At 54.6% G+C, this 19,202-nt stretch overlaps 1 protein-coding gene across 1 annotated transcript in view; it reads right to left on the bottom strand.

Moving 5' to 3' along the window:
• LOC144811307 (glutathione S-transferase P 1-like) overlaps positions 1 to 19,202 on the bottom strand; it is a 148,068-nt gene that overhangs the window by 59,067 nt on the left and 69,799 nt on the right. The window lies entirely within an intron of this gene.

Raw genomic sequence — 19,202 nt, 5'->3', positions numbered from 1 at the left:
AGAAATATATTTATTTTTCACATTTTTTCCTCTTTCCATGTGTGCTGTATTTTTCAGGAAAACACCTCTCGGGATTTGAAGGTGCCCCTTCGTGCACAAAAGCATCCTCCTGACAACGCAGGCCCCCTTGCACCGTGGCGCAAGAGTGCCTAGGTTGGCGCAAGGCTTCCGAAACGATGCCAGCGCAGGGAGAAGGGACCGGAAGGCGTGGCATTGCATAAATACGGTGCATTCCTGCCCTTTCACTTTGGCGCAGGACAGCGCGGCCCGACCACAAACCTCCATAAATGAGGCGCTTGGGGCCTCAAAAGTGAGCCCCTGCGTCACTTTTACGCTGCTCGTGCGTCACTTTTTGTGACGCACCAGCAATGTAAAAAATGCGCCGTTGCTGCGCCATGTTTACAAAGTGCTGAATCTAGGTAGGTGCGTCACTTTGTAAACCCCTGCGCTACATTATACCTGCGCCAGGTATAATGTATGCAACGGCGGCGTATTGATGCAAGAAAGGGTCATGGAAGTGACGCAGTGAAATCTATGAGATTTCACTGCGCCACTTCTAGGATGGAAATGCGTCAAAATCTTACGCCTGCCTCACAGCAGGCGTAAGACCGATGCAGGCCCTTTCACATGGGGCTTGTCCCATGTGAAAGGACACATTGCTGGAGTTGCGTCACTTTTGTGACACCCTCCAGCAATGCGTCACTTTTGCGCCTACAGATACATCAGAAATACTGACATATCTGTAACTCCTTGCGACATGATGCGTCATACTGTAAATATGACGCATCATTGGTGTCGCAAGGAGAGCGCAGGGAAAAGTGATGCATTGCTGCTTTCACACAGCGATGCATCACTTTTCATAGATGTGGTAGATGTCACTCAGCTACTTGTTTTTCGGGCAGAGCATGGATTTTGCTGTTCACTGCCTCAAAGTCGTCATGCATACTTTATAAGTGTATCTTTGGAAACGTGGGGCAAGTTTGAGATTGCAAGGGTGGCAGGTTCACTGAAGACACTACAACATTCCCCAGTACCGACACTACACCCGTCTCTATCAGGGGTTTCACGAGGGCCCGTTTCACTACAGCTCACTATCACCAGTGGAAGCCTCCGGGCACACCAGGCAATATATTACAGAGGGCTGGTGACTGACGCAGCCATCAGGACAGATCTAGCAATGGAGCAGCCCTGGAGTGGGAAGCCTTACACCTGTCCAGGTGAGCCCGGAAGGGTTAAGCAGCACAGGTGTGTCCAGGTGAACCCTGGAGTGCAACGCAACACACATGTCCAGGTGAACCCTGGAGTACCAAGTAGCACAGGTGTGTCCAGGTGAGCCCTGGAGTACCAAACATTACACCTATTCAGGTAAGCCCGGAACTGCCAAGCCGCACACATGTGTTTAGGTGAGTCCTGGAGTGCCAAGCACCACAGGTGTGTCCAGGTGCGCACTGGAGTGCCAAAGAGCACAGATGTGTCCAGGAAAGCACAGGAGTGCCAAGCTGCACAGGTGTGTCCAGGTGAGCCCAAGCAGCACCCTTGTGCGGGTGAGACCTGGAGTGCCAAAGAGCACAGGTGTGTCCAGGAACGCCCGGAAGTGCCACGCTACACAGGTGTGTCCTGGTGTACCCTGGAGTGCAAACAACACAGATGTTTCCAGGTACGCCCTGGAGTGGCAAGCAGCCAATGTGTCCAGGTGAGCCCAGAAGTGCCATGCAGCACAGGTGTGTCCAGGTGAATCCTGGAGAGCCAAGCAGCACAGGTGTGTTCAGGTAAGCTTTGCAGTGCGAAGCAGCACAGGTGTATCCATTTGAGTCCTGGAGAGCCAAGCGATGTGCCAGGAGAGTTCGAAAGTGCCAAGCTGCATAGGTGTGCCCAGGGGGGTGCTGGAGTGCCAAGCAGCACAGGTGTCTCTAGGTGAACCCTGAATTGCTAAGTAGCACAGATGTGTCTAGGTGAGCCCGGGAGTGCCTAGCAGCAGAGGTGTGTTCAGGTGGGCTATGGAGTGGCAAGCAGCCAATGTGTCCTAGTGAACACTGGAGTGCTAAGCAGCACACACGTTCAGGTGAGCTCAAAAGTTCCGAGCAGTACAGGTGTGACCATGTGAGCCCCTAAGTGCCAAGCGTTACAAAAGGGGGGTTTTAACCCATGCAGTCGCGGGGACCTGGGCGATTAAGTGGTAAATGTAGAAAGGGGTCCCCACAAGAAAAAAGTGTCATGTGTAACACACACTAGCATTGACTAACATAACCATTAAACAGGAGATATGAATCAAGTTAATGACAAGTATTGTCCTTTATTTTACAATATTGAATAGTAGTCAATATAAAAGTTCATGTCTAATTAAGAGCCCCAAAGGGGGGAGGAAAGGAAAGGGAAGGGAAGTGCTCAGGGCAGTGTCAAGTCAGAAAAGAATACACACAATCATAAAAGTTCACAAGTTGTAACAGTTTGCAATTCAAAATCAAAACAAATCTAATACAACAACCCAAATTTTGGGCATCCACTTGAAAGCTAGTATAATGTGGACATTCAACGGACACATGCACAATTGCAATGGATCAGGGGCATGTGCCGGAGGTCTATGAAGAAAAAGGCCGTGTGAACTTTTATGATTGTGTGTATTCTATTCTGACTTGACACTGCCCTGAGCACTTCCCTTCCCTTTCCTTTCCTCCCCCCTTTGGGGCACTTAATTAGACATGAACTTTTATATTGACTACTATTCAGTATTGTAAAATAAAGGACAATACTTGTCATTAACTTGATTCATATCTCCTGTTTAATGGTTATGTTAGTCAATCCTAAGTGCCAAGCAGCATGCGTGTGAAGGTGAGTCCTGGATTGCCAAGCATCATACCTGTCCAGGTAAGCCCGGAAGTGCCAATCAGCATAGGTGTGTCCACATGAGCAATGGAGTGCCAAGTAGCACCTGTGCTCTAGGTGAGTACTGGAATGCCAAGAAAGCATATGTATCCAGATGAGCCCTTGGTGCCAAGAAGCACATGTGTCCAGGTGAGTCCGAAAGTACCAAGCACCACAGGTGTGTCCAGGTGGCCCTGGAGTGCCAAGAAGCACAGGTGTGTCCAGGTGAGCTCTGGAGTGCCAAGCAGCACAGGTGTGTCCAGGTGAGTCCTGAAGTGCCAAGCAGCACAGGTGTGTCCAGGTGAACCCTGGAGTACCAAGCACCACAGGTGTGTCCAGGTGAGTCCGGAAGTACCAAGCACCACAGGTGTGTCCACGTGAGTCCGGAAGTACCAAGCACCACAGGTGTGTCCAGGTGAGTCCTGAAGTGCCAAGCAGCACAGGTGTGTCCAGGTGAGCCCTGGAGTACCAAGCACCACAGGTGTGTCCAGGTGAGCCCTGGAGTACCAAGCACCACAGGTGTGTCCAGGTGAGCCCTGGAGTACCAAGCACCACAGGTGTGTCCAGGTGAGTCCGGAAGTGCCAAGCAGCACAGGTGTGTCCAGGTGAGCCCTGGAGTGCCAAGCAGCACAGGCGTGTCCAGGTGAGCCCTGGAGTGCCAAGCAGCATGCGTGTGCAGGTGTGTCAAGCAGCCAATGTGTCCTAGTGAACACTGGAATGCTAAGCAGCACACACGTTCAGGTGAGCTCAAAAGTTCCGAGCAGTACAGGTGTGACCATGTGAGCCCCTAAGTGCCAAGCAGCATGCGTGTGAAGGTGAGTCCTGGATTGCCAAGCATCATACCTGTCCAGGTAAGCCCGGAAGTGCCAATCAGCATAGGTGTGTCCACATGAGCAATGGAGTGCCAAGTAGCACCTGTGCTCTAGGTGAGTACTGGAATGCCAAGAAAGCATATGTATCCAGATGAGCCCTTGGTGCCAAGAAGCACATGTGTCCAGGTGAGTCCGGAAGTACCAAGCACCACAGGTGTGTCCAGGTGGACCTGGAGTGCCAAGAAGCACAGGTGTGTCCAGGTGAGCTCTGGAGTGCCAAGCAGCACAGGTGTGTCCAGGTGAGTCCTGAAGTGCCAAGCAGCACAGGTGTGTCCAGGTGAACCCTGGAGTACCAAGCACCACAGGTGTGTCCAGGTGAGTCCGGAAGTACCAAGCACCACAGGTGTGTCCAGGTGAGTCCGGAAGTACCAAGCACCACAGGTGTGTCCAGGTGAGTCCTGAAGTGCCAAGCACCACAGGTGTGTCCAGGTGAACCCTGGAGTACCAAGCACCACAGGTGTGTCCAGGTGAGTCCGGAAGTACCAAGCAGCACAGGTGTGTCCAGGTGAACCCTGGAGTACCAAGCAGCACAGGTGTGTCCAGGTGAGTCCTGAAGTGCCAAGCAGCACAGGTGTGTCCAGGTGAGTCCTGAAGTGCCAAGCAGCACAGGTGTGTCCAGGTGAGCTCTGGAGTGCCAAGCACCACAGGTGTGTCCAGGTGAACCCTGGAGTACCAAGCAGCACAGGTGTGTCCAGGTGAGTCCTGAAGTGCCAAGCAGCACAGGTGTGTCCAGGTGAGCCCTGGAGTGCCAAGCAGCACAGGTGTGTCCAGGTGAGTCCTGAAGTGCCAAGCAGCACAGGTGTGTCCAGGTGAGCCCTGGAGTGCCAAGCAGCACAGGCGTGTCCAGGTGAGCCCTGGAGTGCCAAGCAGCACGCGTGTGCAGGTGTGTCAAGCAGCCAATGTGTCCTAGTGAACACTGGAATGCTAAGCAGCACACACGTTCAGGTGAGCTCAAAAGTTCCGAGCAGTACAGGTGTGACCATGTGAGCCCCTAAGTGCCAAGCAGCATGCGTGTGAAGGTGAGTCCTGGATTGCCAAGCATCATACCTGTCCAGGTAAGCCCAAAAGTGCCAATCAGCATAGGTGTGTCCACATGAGCAATGGAGTGCCAAGTAGCACCTGTGCTCTAGGTGAGTACTGGAATGCCAAGAAAGCATATGTATCCAGATGAGCCCTTGGTGCCAAGAAGCACATGTGTCCAGGTGAGTCCGGAAGTACCAAGCACCACAGGTGTGTCCAGGTGGCCCTGGAGTGCCAAGAAGCACAGGTGTGTCCAGGTGAGCTCTGGAGTGCCAAGCAGCACAGGTGTGTCCAGGTGAGTCCTGAAGTGCCAAGCAGCACAGGTGTGTCCAGGTGAACCCTGGAGTACCAAGCACCACAGGTGTGTCCAGGTGAGTCCGGAAGTACCAAGCACCCCAGGTGTGTCCAGGTGAGTCCGGAAGTACCAAGCACCACAGGTGTGTCCAGGTGAGTCCTGAAGTGCCAAGCAGCACAGGTGTGTCCAGGTGAGCCCTGGAGTACCAAGCACCACAGGTGTGTCCAGGTGAGCCCTGGAGTACCAAGCACCACAGGTGTGTCCAGGTGAGTCCGGAAGTGCCAAGCAGCACAGGTGTGTCCAGGTGAGCCCTGGAGTGCCAAGCAGCACAGGCGTGTCCAGGTGAGCCCTGGAGTGCCAAGCAGCACGCGTGTGCAGGTGTGTCAAGCAGCCACTGTGTCCTAGTGAACACTGGAATGCTAAGCAGCACACACGTTCAGGTGAGCTCAAAAGTTCCGAGCAGTAAGGTGTGACCATGTGAGCCCCTAAGTGCCAAGCAGCATGCGTGTGAAGGTGAGTCCTGGATTGCCAAGCATCATACCTGTCCAGGTAAGCCCGGAAGTGCCAATCAGCATAGGTGTGTCCACATGAGCAATGGAGTGCCAAGTAGCACCTGTGCTCTAGGTGAGTACTGGAATGCCAAGAAAGCATATGTATCCAGATATGCCCTTGGTGCCAAGAAGCACATGTGTCCAGGTGAGTCCGGAAGTACCAAGCACCACAGGTGTGTCCAGGTGGACCTGGAGTGCCAAGAAGCACAGGTGTGTCCAGGTGAGCTCTGGAGTGCCAAGCAGCACAGGTGTGTCCAGGTGAGTCCGGAAGTACCAAGCACCATAGGTGTGTCCAGGTGGACCTGGAGTGCCAAGAAGCACAGGTGTGTCCAGGTGAGCTCTGGAGTGCCAAGCAGCACAGGTGTGTCCAGGTGAGTCCTGAAGTGCCAAGCAGCACAGGTGTGTCCAGGTGAACCCTGGAGTACCAAGCACCACAGATGTGTCCAGGTGAGTCCGGAAGTACCAAGCACCACAGGTGTGTCCAGGTGAGTCCGGAAGTACCAAGCACCACAGGTGTGTCCAGGTGAGTCCTGAAGTGTCAAGCAGCACAGGTGTGTCCAGGTGAACCCTGGAGTACCAAGCACCACAGGTGTGTCCAGGTGAGTCCGGAAGTACCAAGCAGCACAGGTGTGTCCAGGTGAACCCTGGAGTACCAAGCAGCACAGGTGTGTCCAGGTGAGTCCTGAAGTGCCAAGCAGCACAGGTGTGTCCAGGTGAGTCCTGAAGTGCCAAGCAGCACAGGTGTGTCCAGAAGAGCTCTGGAGTGCCAAGCACCACAGGTGTGTCCAGGTGAACCCTGGAGTACCAAGCAGCACAGGTGTGTCCAGGTGAGTCCTGAAGTGCCAAGCAGCACAGGTGTGTCCAGGTGAGTCCTGAAGTGCCAAGCAGCACAGGTGTGTCCAGGTGAGCCCTGGAGTACCAAGCAGCACAGGTGTGTCCAGGTGAGTCCGGAAGTACTAAGCACCACAGGTGTGTCCAGGTGGACCTGGAGTGCCAAGAAGCACAGGTGTGTCCAGGTGAGTCCTGAAGTGCCAAGCAGCACAGGTGTGTCCAGGTGAGTCCTGAAGTGCCAAGCAGCACAGGTGTGTCCAGGTGAGCCCTGGAGTACCAAGCAGCACAGGTGTGTCCAGGTGAGCCTTGGAGTACCAAGCAGCACAGGTGTGTCCAGGTGAGTCCTGAAGTACCAAGCAGCACAGGTGTGTCCAGGTGAACCCTGGAGTACCAAGCAGCACAGGTGTGTCCAGGTGAGTCCGGAAGTACCAAGCACCACAGGTGTGTCCAGGTGAATCCTGAAGTGCCAAGCAGCACAGGTGTGTCCAGGTGAACCCTGGAGTACCAAGCACCACAGGTGTGTCCAGGTGAGCTCTGGAGTGCCAAGCAGCACAGGTGTGTCCAGGTGAGCTCTGGAGTGCCAAGCACCACAGGTGTGTCCAGGTGAACCCTGGAGTACCAAGCAGCACAGGTGTGTCCAGGTGAGTCCTGAAGTGCCAAGCAGCACAGGTGTGTCCAGGTGAGCCCTGGAGTGCCAAGCAGCACAGGTGTGTCCAGGTGAGTCCTGAAGTTCCAAGCAGCACAGGTGTGTCCAGGTGAGCCCTGGAGTGCCAAGCAGCACAGGCGTGTCCAGGTGAGCCCTGGAGTGCCAAGCAGCACGCGTGTGCAGGTGTGTCAAGCAGCCAATGTGTCCTAGTGAACACTGGAATGCTAAGAAGCACACATGTTCAGGTGAGCTCAAAAGTTCCGAGCAGTACAGGTGTGACCATGTGAGCCCCTAAGTGCCAAGCAGCATGCGTGTGAAGGTGAGTCCTGGATTGCCAAGCATCATACCTGTCCAGGTAAGCCCAGAAGTGCCAATCAGCATAGGTGTGTCCACATGAGCAATGGAGTGCCAAGTAGCACCTGTGCTCTAGGTGAGTACTGGAATGCCAAGAAAGCATATGTATCCAGATGAGCCCTTGGTGCCAAGAAGCACATGTGTCCAGGTGAGTCCGGAAGTACCAAGCACCACAGGTGTGTCCAGGTGGCCCTGGAGTGCCAAGAAGCACAGGTGTGTCCAGGTGAGCTCTGGAGTGCCAAGCAGCACAGGTGTGTCCAGGTGAGTCCTGAAGTGCCAAGCAGCACAGGTGTGTCCAGGTGAACCCTGGAGTACCAAGCACCACAGGTGTGTCCAGGTGAGTCCGGAAGTACCAAGCACCACAGGTGTGTCCAGGTGAGTCCGGAAGTACCAAGCACCACAGGTGTGTCCAGGTGAGTCCTGAAGTGCCAAGCAGCACAGGTGTGTCCAGGTGAGCCCTGGAGTACCAAGCACCACAGGTGTGTCCAGGTGAGCCCTGGAGTACCAAGCACCACAGGTGTGTCCAGGTGAGTCCTGAAGTGCCAAGCAGCACAGGTGTGTCCAGGTGAGCCCTGGAGTACCAAGCACCACAGGTGTGTCCAGGTGAGCCCTGGAGTACCAAGCACCACAGGTGTGTCCAGGTGAGTCCGGAAGTGCCAAGCAGCACAGGTGTGTCCAGGTGAGCCCTGGAGTGCCAAGCAGCACAGGCGTGTCCAGGTGAGCCCTGGAGTGCCAAGCAGCACGCGTGTGCAGGTGTGTCAAGCAGCCAATGTGTCCTAGTGAACACTGGAATGCTAAGCAGCACACACGTTCAGGTGAGCTCAAAAGTTCCGAGCAGTACAGGTGTGACCATGTGAGCCCCTAAGTGCCAAGCAGCATGCGTGTGAAGGTGAGTCCTGGATTGCCAAGCATCATACCTGTCCAGGTAAGCCCGGAAGTGCCAATCAGCATAGGTGTGTCCACATGAGCAATGGAGTGCCAAGTAGCACCTGTGCTCTAGGTGAGTACTGGAATGCCAAGAAAGCATATGTATCCAGATGAGCCCTTGGTGCCAAGAAGCACATGTGTCCAGGTGAGTCCGGAAGTACCAAGCACCACAGGTGTGTCCAGGTGGACCTGGAGTGCCAAGAAGCACAGGTGTGTCCAGGTGAGCTCTGGAGTGCCAAGCAGCACAGGTGTGTCCAGGTGAGTCCGGAAGTACCAAGCACCACAGGTGTGTCCAGGTGGACCTGGAGTGCCAAGAAGCACAGGTGTGTCCAGGTGAGCTCTGGAGTGCCAAGCAGCACAGGTGTGTCCAGGTGAGTCCTGAAGTGCCAAGCAGCACAGGTGTGTCCAGGTGAACCCTGGAGTACCAAGCACCACAGGTGTGTCCAGGTGAGTCCGGAAGTACCAAGCACCACAGGTGTGTCCAGGTGAGTCCTGAAGTGCCAAGCAGCACAGGTGTGTCCAGGTGAACCCTGGAGTACCAAGCACCACAGGTGTGTCCAGGTGAGTCCGGAAGTACCAAGCAGCACAGGTGTGTCCAGGTGAACCCTGGAGTACCAAGCAGCACAGGTGTGTCCAGGTGAGTCCTGAAGTGCCAAGCAGCACAGGTGTGTCCAGGTGAGTCCTGAAGTGCCAAGCAGCACAGGTGTGTCCAGGTGAGCTCTGGAGTGCCAAGCACCACAGGTGTGTCCAGGTGAACCCTGGAGTACCAAGCAGCACAGGTGTGTCCAGGTGAGTCCTGAAGTGCCAAGCAGCACAGGTGTGTCCAGGTGAGTCCTGAAGTGCCAAGCAGCACAGGTGTGTCCAGGTGAGCCCTGGAGTACCAAGCAGCACAGGTGTGTCCAGGTGAGTCCGGAAGTACCAAGCACCACAGGTGTGTCCAGGTGGACCTGGAGTGCCAAGAAGCACAGGTGTGTCCAGGTGAGTCCTGAAGTGCCAAGCAGCACAGGTGTGTCCAGGTGAGTCCTGAAGTGCCAAGCAGCACAGGTGTGTCCAGGTGAGCCCTGGAGTACCAAGCAGCACAGGTGTGTCCAGGTGAGCCCTGGAGTACCAAGCACCACAGGTGTGTCCAGGTGAGTCCTGAAGTACCAAGCAGCACAGGTGTGTCCAGGTGAACCCTGGAGTACCAAGCAGCACAGGTGTGTCCAGGTGAGTCCGGAAGTACCAAGCACCACAGGTGTGTCCAGGTGAATCCTGAAGTGCCAAGCAGCACAGGTGTGACCAGGTGAGTCCTGAAGTGCCAAGCAGCACAGGTGTGTCCAGGTGAGTCCTGAAGTGCCAAGCAGCAAAGGTGTGTCCAGGTGAACCCTGGAGTACCAAGCACCACAGGTGTGTCCAGGTGAGCTCTGGAGTGCCAAGCACCACAGGTGTGTCCAGGTGAACCCTGGAGTGCCAAGCAGCAGAGGTGTGTCCAGGTGAGCCCTGGAGTACCAAGCAGCACAGGTGTGTCCAGGTGAGCTCTGGAGTGCCAAGCACCACAGGTGTGTCCAGGTGAACCCTGGAGTGCCAAGCAGCACAGGTGTGTCCAGGTGAGCCCTGGATAGACCAGGTGAGCCGGGAGTGTCAAGCAGCACAGGTGTGTCCAGGTGAGCTCTGGAGTGCCAAGCACCACAGGTGTGTCCAGGTGAACCCTGGAGAGACCAGGTGAGCCGGGAGTGTCAAGCAGCACAGGTGTGTCCAGGTGAGCTCTGGAGTGCCAAGCAGCACAGGTGTGTCCAGGTGAACCCTGGAGAGACCAGGTGAGCCGGGAGTGTCAAGCAGCACAGGTGTGTTCAGGTGAGCCCTGGAGAGACCAGGTGAGCCGGGAGTGTCAAGCAGCACAGGTGTGTCCAGGTGAAGCCTGGAGTGCCAAGCAGCACAGGTGTGTCCAGGTGAACCCTGGAGTACCAAGCACCACAGGTGTGTCCAGGTGAGTCCTGGAGTGCCAAGCAGCACAGGTGTGTCCAGGTGAGCCCTGGAGTACCAAGCACCACAGGTGTGTCCAGGTGGACCTGGAGTGCCAAGAAGCACAGGTGTGTCCAGGTGAGCTCTGGAGTGCCAAGCAGCACAGGTGTGTCCAGGTGAGCCCTGGAGTACCAAGCACCACAGGTGTGTCCAGGTGAGTCCTGGAGTGCCAAGCAGCACAGGTGTGTCCAGGTGAGCTCTGGAGTGCCAAGCAGCACAGGTGTGTCCAGGTGAGTCCTGAAGTGCCAAGCAGCACAGGTGTGTCCAGGTGAGCTCTGGAGTGCCAAGCAGCACAGGTGTGTCCAGGTGAGCCCTGGAGAGACCAGGTGAGCCGGGAGTGTCAAGCAGCACAGGTGTGTCCAGGTGAGCCCTGGAGAGACCACGTGAGCCGGGAGTGTCAAGCAGCACAGGTGTGTCCAGGTGAACCCTGGAGTACCAAGCACCACAGGTGTGTCCAGGTGAGTCCTGGAGTGCCAAGCAGCACAGGTGTGTCCAGGTGAGCCCTGGAGTACCAAGCACCACAGGTGTGTTCTGGTGAGCCCTGGAGTACTAGCAGCACATGTGTCCAGGTGAGCCCTGGAGTGGCAAGCAGCACGCGTGTGCAGGTGTGTCCAAGTGAGCCCTAGATAAACTAGTCCCAGTCTCATTTTCAGACGCCAGGACACACTCAGTGGCGGCTGCATGTTGTCTGATTTCGTTCCGAGCAGCAGGGTTCGGTGGGCCCAAAACAAAGGCTGAATGTAAGGGACTACCAGGCTACCTTTTGTTGGAATATCCTGGCTGTGAGCTATCGGAAGCCTCACACCTCGATGCAAACGCAATGACGGAAAACAAAGGCCATGGCTTGTTATTACTTCACAGGTGCTTTAGCGCCGGGACACTCCTCGGAGTAGCTGAGCGCTATATAACACACATTTTAACATAACATAACATAACATTAAGAGTCACCCGGCTTTGACATGTTTCAGCTCCTGTGTATCAGAGATGTGTTTGCCCTGTAAAAATATCAGGTGTGTTGGTTTGTCCCAGTATTTACTTAAATAATTTAAATACCACTATTTAGTTTTCTTTTATAGCGCTATAGTGCTGCTCATCACAGTGTGGGGTATCACAGCGCTTTACATCACACATACACATTATACATTGAAAATAAATCATGCGAGTGAATCAATGTACAGGATGTGTTGCGTAAGACACCGAGGGTTACAAGTGGCAGGAGCCACACGTACTTCGTAGCTCACTGTGCTATAGTAGAAGGATTACAATTTATAAACTGCAATTAACAAAAGGATCTTTGTGTTGAAAGCAGCAACCCACGTACCCATTTACATAAAACACAAATCTGTCACTTGCGTATTACATGATGTGTACTGCAGGAAAAACATTAACCTTCTCTGCTACTTTGATTCAAAACTGCGACTTGACAAAGCACAGATCTCTCCAGCAAATACCTTCACCTCCAGAGTTATCTTACCATCATTATTATTCCCTGAAATTTACTGAGCAAACAAAGGTCTCTTCAACAGGTGTCTTAACCCCATAAGATATTTTTAAATGCAGACTTTGCAACCAATTACGCAGAACAGACTTACTGCCAAGTTTCTCCTTTTTCCAATTTCTTTGTGGCATGCTTTTAAAAATAAATATACAAGTTGAGGCCCAGATTTTGCGTTGGGATTGCGTCACTGTTTTGGCACAGCTCCCACCCAAAATTCCCTTTGTTAAATATTGTAAGGCGCTCAAATGTACTCATGATAGACCCTCTAAACATATGTCTTAGCTCTTAAGATCTGACATCACCTTGTGATGTCACTTCCTGTGAGGTCATGAGCTGTGATGACACTTCTTGTGATGCCACCACATGCGATACCACGTGCCGTGATGTCACGCGCTATGATGTCAATGGTCACTTGCATACTGACCATGAGGGGAGAGGGGTTGGCCTAACGGCTAGGGCGCTCGACCTCGGACCTGGGGAACTGGGTTCGAGTCTCGGTAACGACGCCAAAAAACCCCCTGTGATTCTGGGCAAATCACTTAATCTCCCCGTGCCTAAAAAAAAAAAATGAAAGTATCCTCATGTAACGTAACTGGTGCTATGTAAAGCGCTCTGATAACTGATTCGGTTCGGTTCTAGTTCGCACTATATAAAACTCTGCAAAAAAAAAAAAAAAAAAAATACTGCCTAATTTGGTTAGCCCCCCACTTTTGTTTTAGAACCTGTGCCCTTAGATGGAAGGATACCCTACTGGAGGTGTGCACATGTTAACCCTGCTGCGGGTGTGCACATGTTAACCCTGCTGCGGGTGTGTACATGTTAACCCTGCTGCGGGTGTGCACATGTTAACCCTGCTGCGGGTGTGCACATGTTAACCCTGCTGCGGGTGTGCACATGTTAACCCTACTGGAGGTGTGCACATGTTAACCCTACTGGAGGTGTGCACATGTTAACCCTGCTGCGGGTGTGCACATGTTAACCCTGCTGCGGGTGTGCACATGTTAACCCTACTGGAGGTGTGCACATGTTAACCCTACTGGAGGTATGCACATTGTTAGACGGGGCGATCTCAGAGGGCCAGGTTGTGCTCACCCGACCACCCCAGGACCCACCTCTTCCACAGATATTGCCGAGTCTTATCGTGAGGTCCACACCGGGGAGGTCTTCGAGTCTAGGATCGTACACACTGAGCTCACACCACACTTATGAACGGACACCACATCGTAGGTATTCAGTAATAAGTTCTTTATGAACCGTAAAAAGGAATCAGCACTCTTATTTACAAGCGATCGAGGGATCGTAAAGTCTTTAGGAATTCGAGAAGAGGGAAGCGGGACAGTCTTAGTCTTTAGGCCAGTACGGAGCGTACCCTGCGCACAGCTCTCAATCCTCGAGCCGGGGGGGTACGGAAGATGATGGTCATACTAGCTGCTTCCCTCACGTCGAGTTGGCTCAGGTTGTGATGGTATCGTCGATGGTCCAGCCGGACCAGACTACACCTCGAGCCGCGACGAGGTCAGCAGGGCTCGATCTGGAGAAGTTTGTGAGGAGCCGCGACAGCGTCAGCAGGGCTCCGAGGTCGTTGAAGAGGGCGAGCCGCGACAGCGTCAGCAGGGCTCCGATGGTTTCGAGTTCAAGCTCGAGCCGCGACAGCGTCAGCAGGGCTCCGAGGTCTTTGAGAGGACGAGCCGCGACAGCGTCAGCAGGGCTCCGGTGGTTCAGTTCCGTGTTACGAGAAGGAGCCGCGACAGCGTCAGCAGGGCTCAGCGATTCAAAGGTTCAGTTCTCCTCAAGGTCAGCCGCGATCAGATCAGCAGGGCTTTCTTGTCCAGGATACAACTGCCCGCTAGTTGTGGTGCGGGCCTTGATACAGTCCAGTGGCCCTTTGATGTCCGGACCCTCGCAGGCGGAGGTCTCATGCCTTGGGGGCTGGTCGTTGGCGAGGTCCGGTGGTTGGCCCCTTGATCCTTTGAAGATGTGTCCGGGAATTCCCAGACGCCCAGCAGGTCTGGAGCCAGCACTCGGGGAGGCCAGAGGTGCGATCGAAACTGGCCCACAGGGGAAGGCCAGAGGTGTGATAGAAACCAGTCTCTCAGGGGAAGCCGGAGGTGCCATCGAAACTCCCTGGCTTATCTCACTCGGGGAGCCCTTTACCCCACAGCCGGGACTGGTGCGCCTTGGAGTCTGAGTTTCGCTGGGACCGGGGTCACGCTAGGCCCAGGGAGTCAGGGATCTCGGGAAGGGAAGATGTCTGCCGGGCCTTGTGGGGCATGCGGGTTCAAGGTGCTCGGAGCCGGGAGTTGGACGGGATCAGCGGGGCTGGTCATTGGTCACGGGGTCTGGGCGTACAGGGAGCAGGACGACCAGGGACTCGGGGTGCAGGCAACGCTAGCGGGGTGCTGCGCAGGGAACTCTGGGTGCATGGCTACGCTAACGGGGTGCTGGGAAGCGGGTAGGTACCACGCCACGAGGCCAGGTCCAACACACATGTTAACCTTACTGGAGGTGTGCACATGTTAACCCTGCTGCGTGTGTGCACATGTTAACCCTGCTGCAGGTGTGCACATGTTAACCCTACTGGAGGTGTGCACATGTTAACCCTACTGGAGGTGTGCAAATGTTAACCCTACTGGAGGTGTGCACATGTTAACCTTACTGGAGGTGTGCACATGTTAACCCTGCTGCGTGTGTGCACATGTTAACCCTGCTGCGGGTGTGCACATGTTAACCCTACTGGAGGTGTGCACATGTTAACCCTGCTGCATGTGTTCACATGTTAACCCTGTTGCGGGTGTGCACATGTTAACCCTACTGGAGGTGTGCACATGTTAACCCTGCTGCGTGTGTGCACATGTTAACCCTGCTGCGGGTGGGCACATGTTAACCCTACTGGAGGTGTGCACATGTTAACCCTACTGGAGGTGTGCACATGTTAACCCTGCTGCGGGTGTGCACATGTTAACCCTGCTGCGGGTGTGCACATGTTACCCCTGCTGCGGGTGCGCACATGTTAACCCTGCTGCGGGTGTGCACATGTTACCCCTGCTGAGGGTGTGCACATGTTAACCATGCTGCAGAAGTGCACATTTTAACCCTGCTGCGAGTGTGCACATGTTAACCCTGCTGCAGGTGTGCACAGGTTAGCCCTGCTGCAGGTGTGCACGTTAACCCTGCTGCGGGTGTGCACATGTTAACCCTGCTGCAGGTGTGCACGTTAACCCTGCTGCAGGTGTGCACATGTTAACCCTGCTGCGTGTGTACACATGTTAACCCTGCTGTGTGTGTGCACATGTTAACCCTGCTACGGGTGTGCACAGGTTAGCCCTGCTGCAGGTGTGCATGTTAACCCTGCTGCGAGTGTGCACATGTTAACCCTGCTGCGGGTATACACATGTTACCCTGTTGCGTGTGTGCACATGTTAACCCTTCTACGTGTGTGCACATGTTAACCCTGCTCCATGTGTGCACATGTTAACCCTGCTGTGGGTGTCGACATGTTAACCCTGCTGCGTGTGTGCACATGTTAACCCTGCTCCGTGTGTGCACATGTTAACCCTGCTGCGGGTGGGCACATGTTAACCCTACTGGAGGTGTGCACATGTTAACCCTGCTGCGGGTGTGCACATGTTAACCCTGCTGCGGGTGTGCACATGTTACCCCTGCTGCGGGTGCGCACATGTTAACCCTGCTGCGGGTGTGCACATGTTACCCCTGCTGAGGGTGTGCACATGTTAACCATGCTGCGGAAGTGCACATTTTAACCCTGCTGCGAGTGTGCACATGTTAAACCTGCTGCAGGTGTGCACAGGTTAGCCCTGCTGCAGGTGTGCATGTTAACCCTGCTGCGGGTGTGCACATGTTAATCCTGCTGCAGGTGTGCACGTTAACCCTGCTGCAGGTGTGCACATGTTAACCCTGCTGTGTGTGTGCACATGTTAACCCTGCTACGGGTGTGCACAGGTTAGCCCTGCTGCAGGTGTGCACGTTAACCCTGCTGCGAGTGTGCACATGTTAACCCTGCTGCGGGTATACACATGTTACCCTGTTGCGTGTGTGCACATGTTAACCCTTCTGCGTGTGTGCACATGTTAACCCTGCTCCATGTGTGCACATGTTAACCCTGCTGTGGGTGTCGACATGTTAACCCTGCTGCGTGTGTGCACATGTTAACCCTGCTCCGTGTGTGCACATGTTAACCCTACTGGAGGTGTGCACATGTTAACTGTTGGACCGGGCCTCGTGGCGTGTTTCCCCCCGAGTCTCTGCGCCCTGACAGGTACCCCGGTGCAGCAGAAACCCCCGGTCGTCCCGTCCTCTGTCCGCCCAACTCCCTCCATGACCCTACAAAAAGGACAACCACCCCCGCATCCCGCCATCTATCCTCCGGCACTGAACGCCCATAACCCGCATCAACCCAGAGGGCCTCCGGTAGCCATCACCCTTCCCTAAGATCCCTGACTCCATAGCCCCCTGCATGACCCCGGCCCCAGCGAAACCTAGGCTCCAGACGCGCCATGCCCGGCTGGGGGGTAGAGGGCTTCCTCTGAGTGAGATAGGGCAGAGTAGATTTGATCACACCTCCGGCCTCCCCATGAAGACTGGTTTCGATCAACCTCCGGCCTCCCCGAGAGCTGGCTCCACTCCCTGCTGGGTGTCTGGAAACCCCCGAACTCATCTTCAAGGGATCAAAGGGCCTGGCAGGAAACCCCGACAATCACCCCGGGCACCAGATAACCGCCTGCGAGGGCTCGGACTTCAAAGGGAAAGAGAACTATAACAGGGCCCGCTCTGGAACTCGCGGGCAGTGGAATCCTGGACCAAGAGAGCCCTGCTGACCTGGTCGCGGCTCAACCATCTGGAAAGAAGATCGCTACCCGAACTTTGGAACCTGGAGCCCTGCTGACGTGGTCGCGGCTCACCCTGCTAAAAGGAGCATACCCGCCTCAACCTCTGCTGGAGCCCTGCTGACCTGGTCGCGGCTCAACCATCTGGAAAGAAGATCGCTACCCGAACTTTGGAACCTTGAGCCTTGCTGACGTGGTCGCGGCTCACCCTGGTAAAAGGAGCATACCCGCCTCAATCTCTGCTTGAGCCCTGCTGACTTGGTCGCGGCTCCCTTGAAACCTAACGATGCGGTAACAACCCCTGCTGGAGCCCTGCTGACTTGGTCGGGGCTCCCTGGAAACCTAACAACGCTGTAACAACCTCTGCTGGAGCCCTGCTGACGTGGTCGTGGCTTCTTAAGAACTGAAGGACACTCCGCTCCCTACTGCGCGAGCCCTGCTGACCTGGTCGCGGCTCGAGGGTACTCTGGTCCGGCTGGACTGACGGCACGATCAAAACTACGGGGTTCGAGGAGGGTGAGTGGAGCACAGAGTACGACCTACATCTGCAGCAGCCCCGTATCCCCCGGCTCGAGGATTGAGAGCTGTGCGCCGGATACGATCATACTGGCTCCAGTACCGTGACTGTCCCGTTTCCCACACCCCTACAACCAAGATCTTACGAACCCTTGAACTAAGTGTAAATATATGACCTGTTGACCTGAAAGAACGTAATAACTACTGCTTGATAAAGAACTTGCTACGCAGTATACAACTGTGTAGTGTCTATTTAAAGAGTGGTGGAATCTCTGTGCGTACATTTCTAAACGCGAAGTCCCCTCCTGGGAGGGTCTTACGCCTGTGCTCGGCAGCGCTCCTGGGAGAGGTGGGTCCCAGGGAGGACCGGAGCACGTCCTCTGGCCGCCCTGAGATCGCCCCTTCTAACAGTAGCCCTGCTGCGGGAGTGCACATGTTAACCCTGCTGCGGGTGTGCACATGTTAACCCTGCTGCGGATGTGCATGTTAACCCTGCTGCGCGTGTGCACGTTAACCCTGCTGCGCGTGTGCATGTTAACCCCGCTCTATGAGTACACATGTTAACCCTGCTGCATGTGTGCACATGTTAACCCCGCTCTATGAGTGCACATGTTAACCCTGCTGCGGGTGTGCACATGTTAACCCTGCTGCGGGATTACACATGTTAACCCTGCTGCGGGTGTGCACGTTAACCCTGCTGCGGATGTGCATGTTAACCCCGCTCTATGAGTACACATGTTAACCCTGCTGCATGTGTGCACATGTTAACCCCGCTCTATGAGTACACATGTTAACCCTGCTGCATGTGTGCACTTGTTAACCCCGCTCTATGAGTACACATGTTAACCCTGCTGCGGGTGTGCACATTTTAACCCTGCTGCGGTGTGCACATGTTAACCCTGCTGCGGTGTGCACATGTTAACCCTGCTGCGGGTGTGCACATGTTAACCCTGCTGCATGTGTGCACATGTTAACCCCGCTCTATGAGTACACATGTTAACCCTGCTGCATGTGTGCACTTGTTAACCCCGCTCTATGAGTACACATGTTAACCCTGCTGCGGGTGTGCACATGTTAACCCTGCTGCATGTGTGCACATGTTAACCCCGCTCTATGAGTACACATGTTAACCCTGCTGCATGTGTGCACATGCTAACCCTGCTCTATGAGTACACATGTTAACCCTGCTGCGGGTGTGCACATGTTAACCCTGCTGCATGTGTGCACATGTTAACCCCGCTCTATGAGTACACGTTAACCCTGCTGCGGGTGTGCACATGTTAACCCTGCTGCGGTGTGCACATGTTAACCCTGCTGCGGGTGTGCACATGTTAACCCTGCTGCGGGTGTGAACATGTTAACGCTGCTGCGTGTGTGCACATGTTAACCCCGCTCTATGAGTACACATGTTAACCTTGCTGCATGTGTGCACATGTTAACCCCGCTCTATGAGTACACATGTTAACCCTGCTGTGGGTGTGCACATGTTAACCCTTCTCTGGGTGTGCACATGTTAACCCTTCCGGGTGTGTGCACATGTTAACCCTGCTGCATGTGTGCACATGTTAACCCTTCTGTGGGTGTGCACATGTTAACCCTTCCGGGTGTGTGCACATGTTAACCCTGCTGCATGTGTGCACATGTTAACCCTTCTGTGGGTGTGCACATGTTAACCCTTCTGTGGGTGTGCACATGTTAACCCTGCTGCATGTGTGCACATGGTAACCCTTCTGTGGGTGTGCACATGTTAACCCTTCTGTGGGTGTGCACATGTTAACCCTGCTGCGGGTGTGCACATGTTAACCCTGCTGCATGTGTGCACATGGTAACCCTTCTGTGGGTGTGCACATGTTAACCCTTCTGCAGGTGTGCACATGTTAACCCTTCTGCAGGTGTGCACATGTTAACCCTGCTGCGGGTGTGCACATGTTAACCCTGCTGCGGGTGTGCACATGTTAACCCTGCTGCGGGTGTGCACATGTTAA

Source organism: Lissotriton helveticus, chromosome 1_1 (genome assembly GCF_964261635.1).
Source record: "Lissotriton helveticus chromosome 1_1, aLisHel1.1, whole genome shotgun sequence".
In the NCBI taxonomy this organism is placed as follows: domain Eukaryota; kingdom Metazoa; phylum Chordata; class Amphibia; order Caudata; family Salamandridae; genus Lissotriton; species Lissotriton helveticus.
Note: the sequence above shows the minus strand (reverse complement) of the source record. Positions and strands in the feature narration are given on the sequence as shown.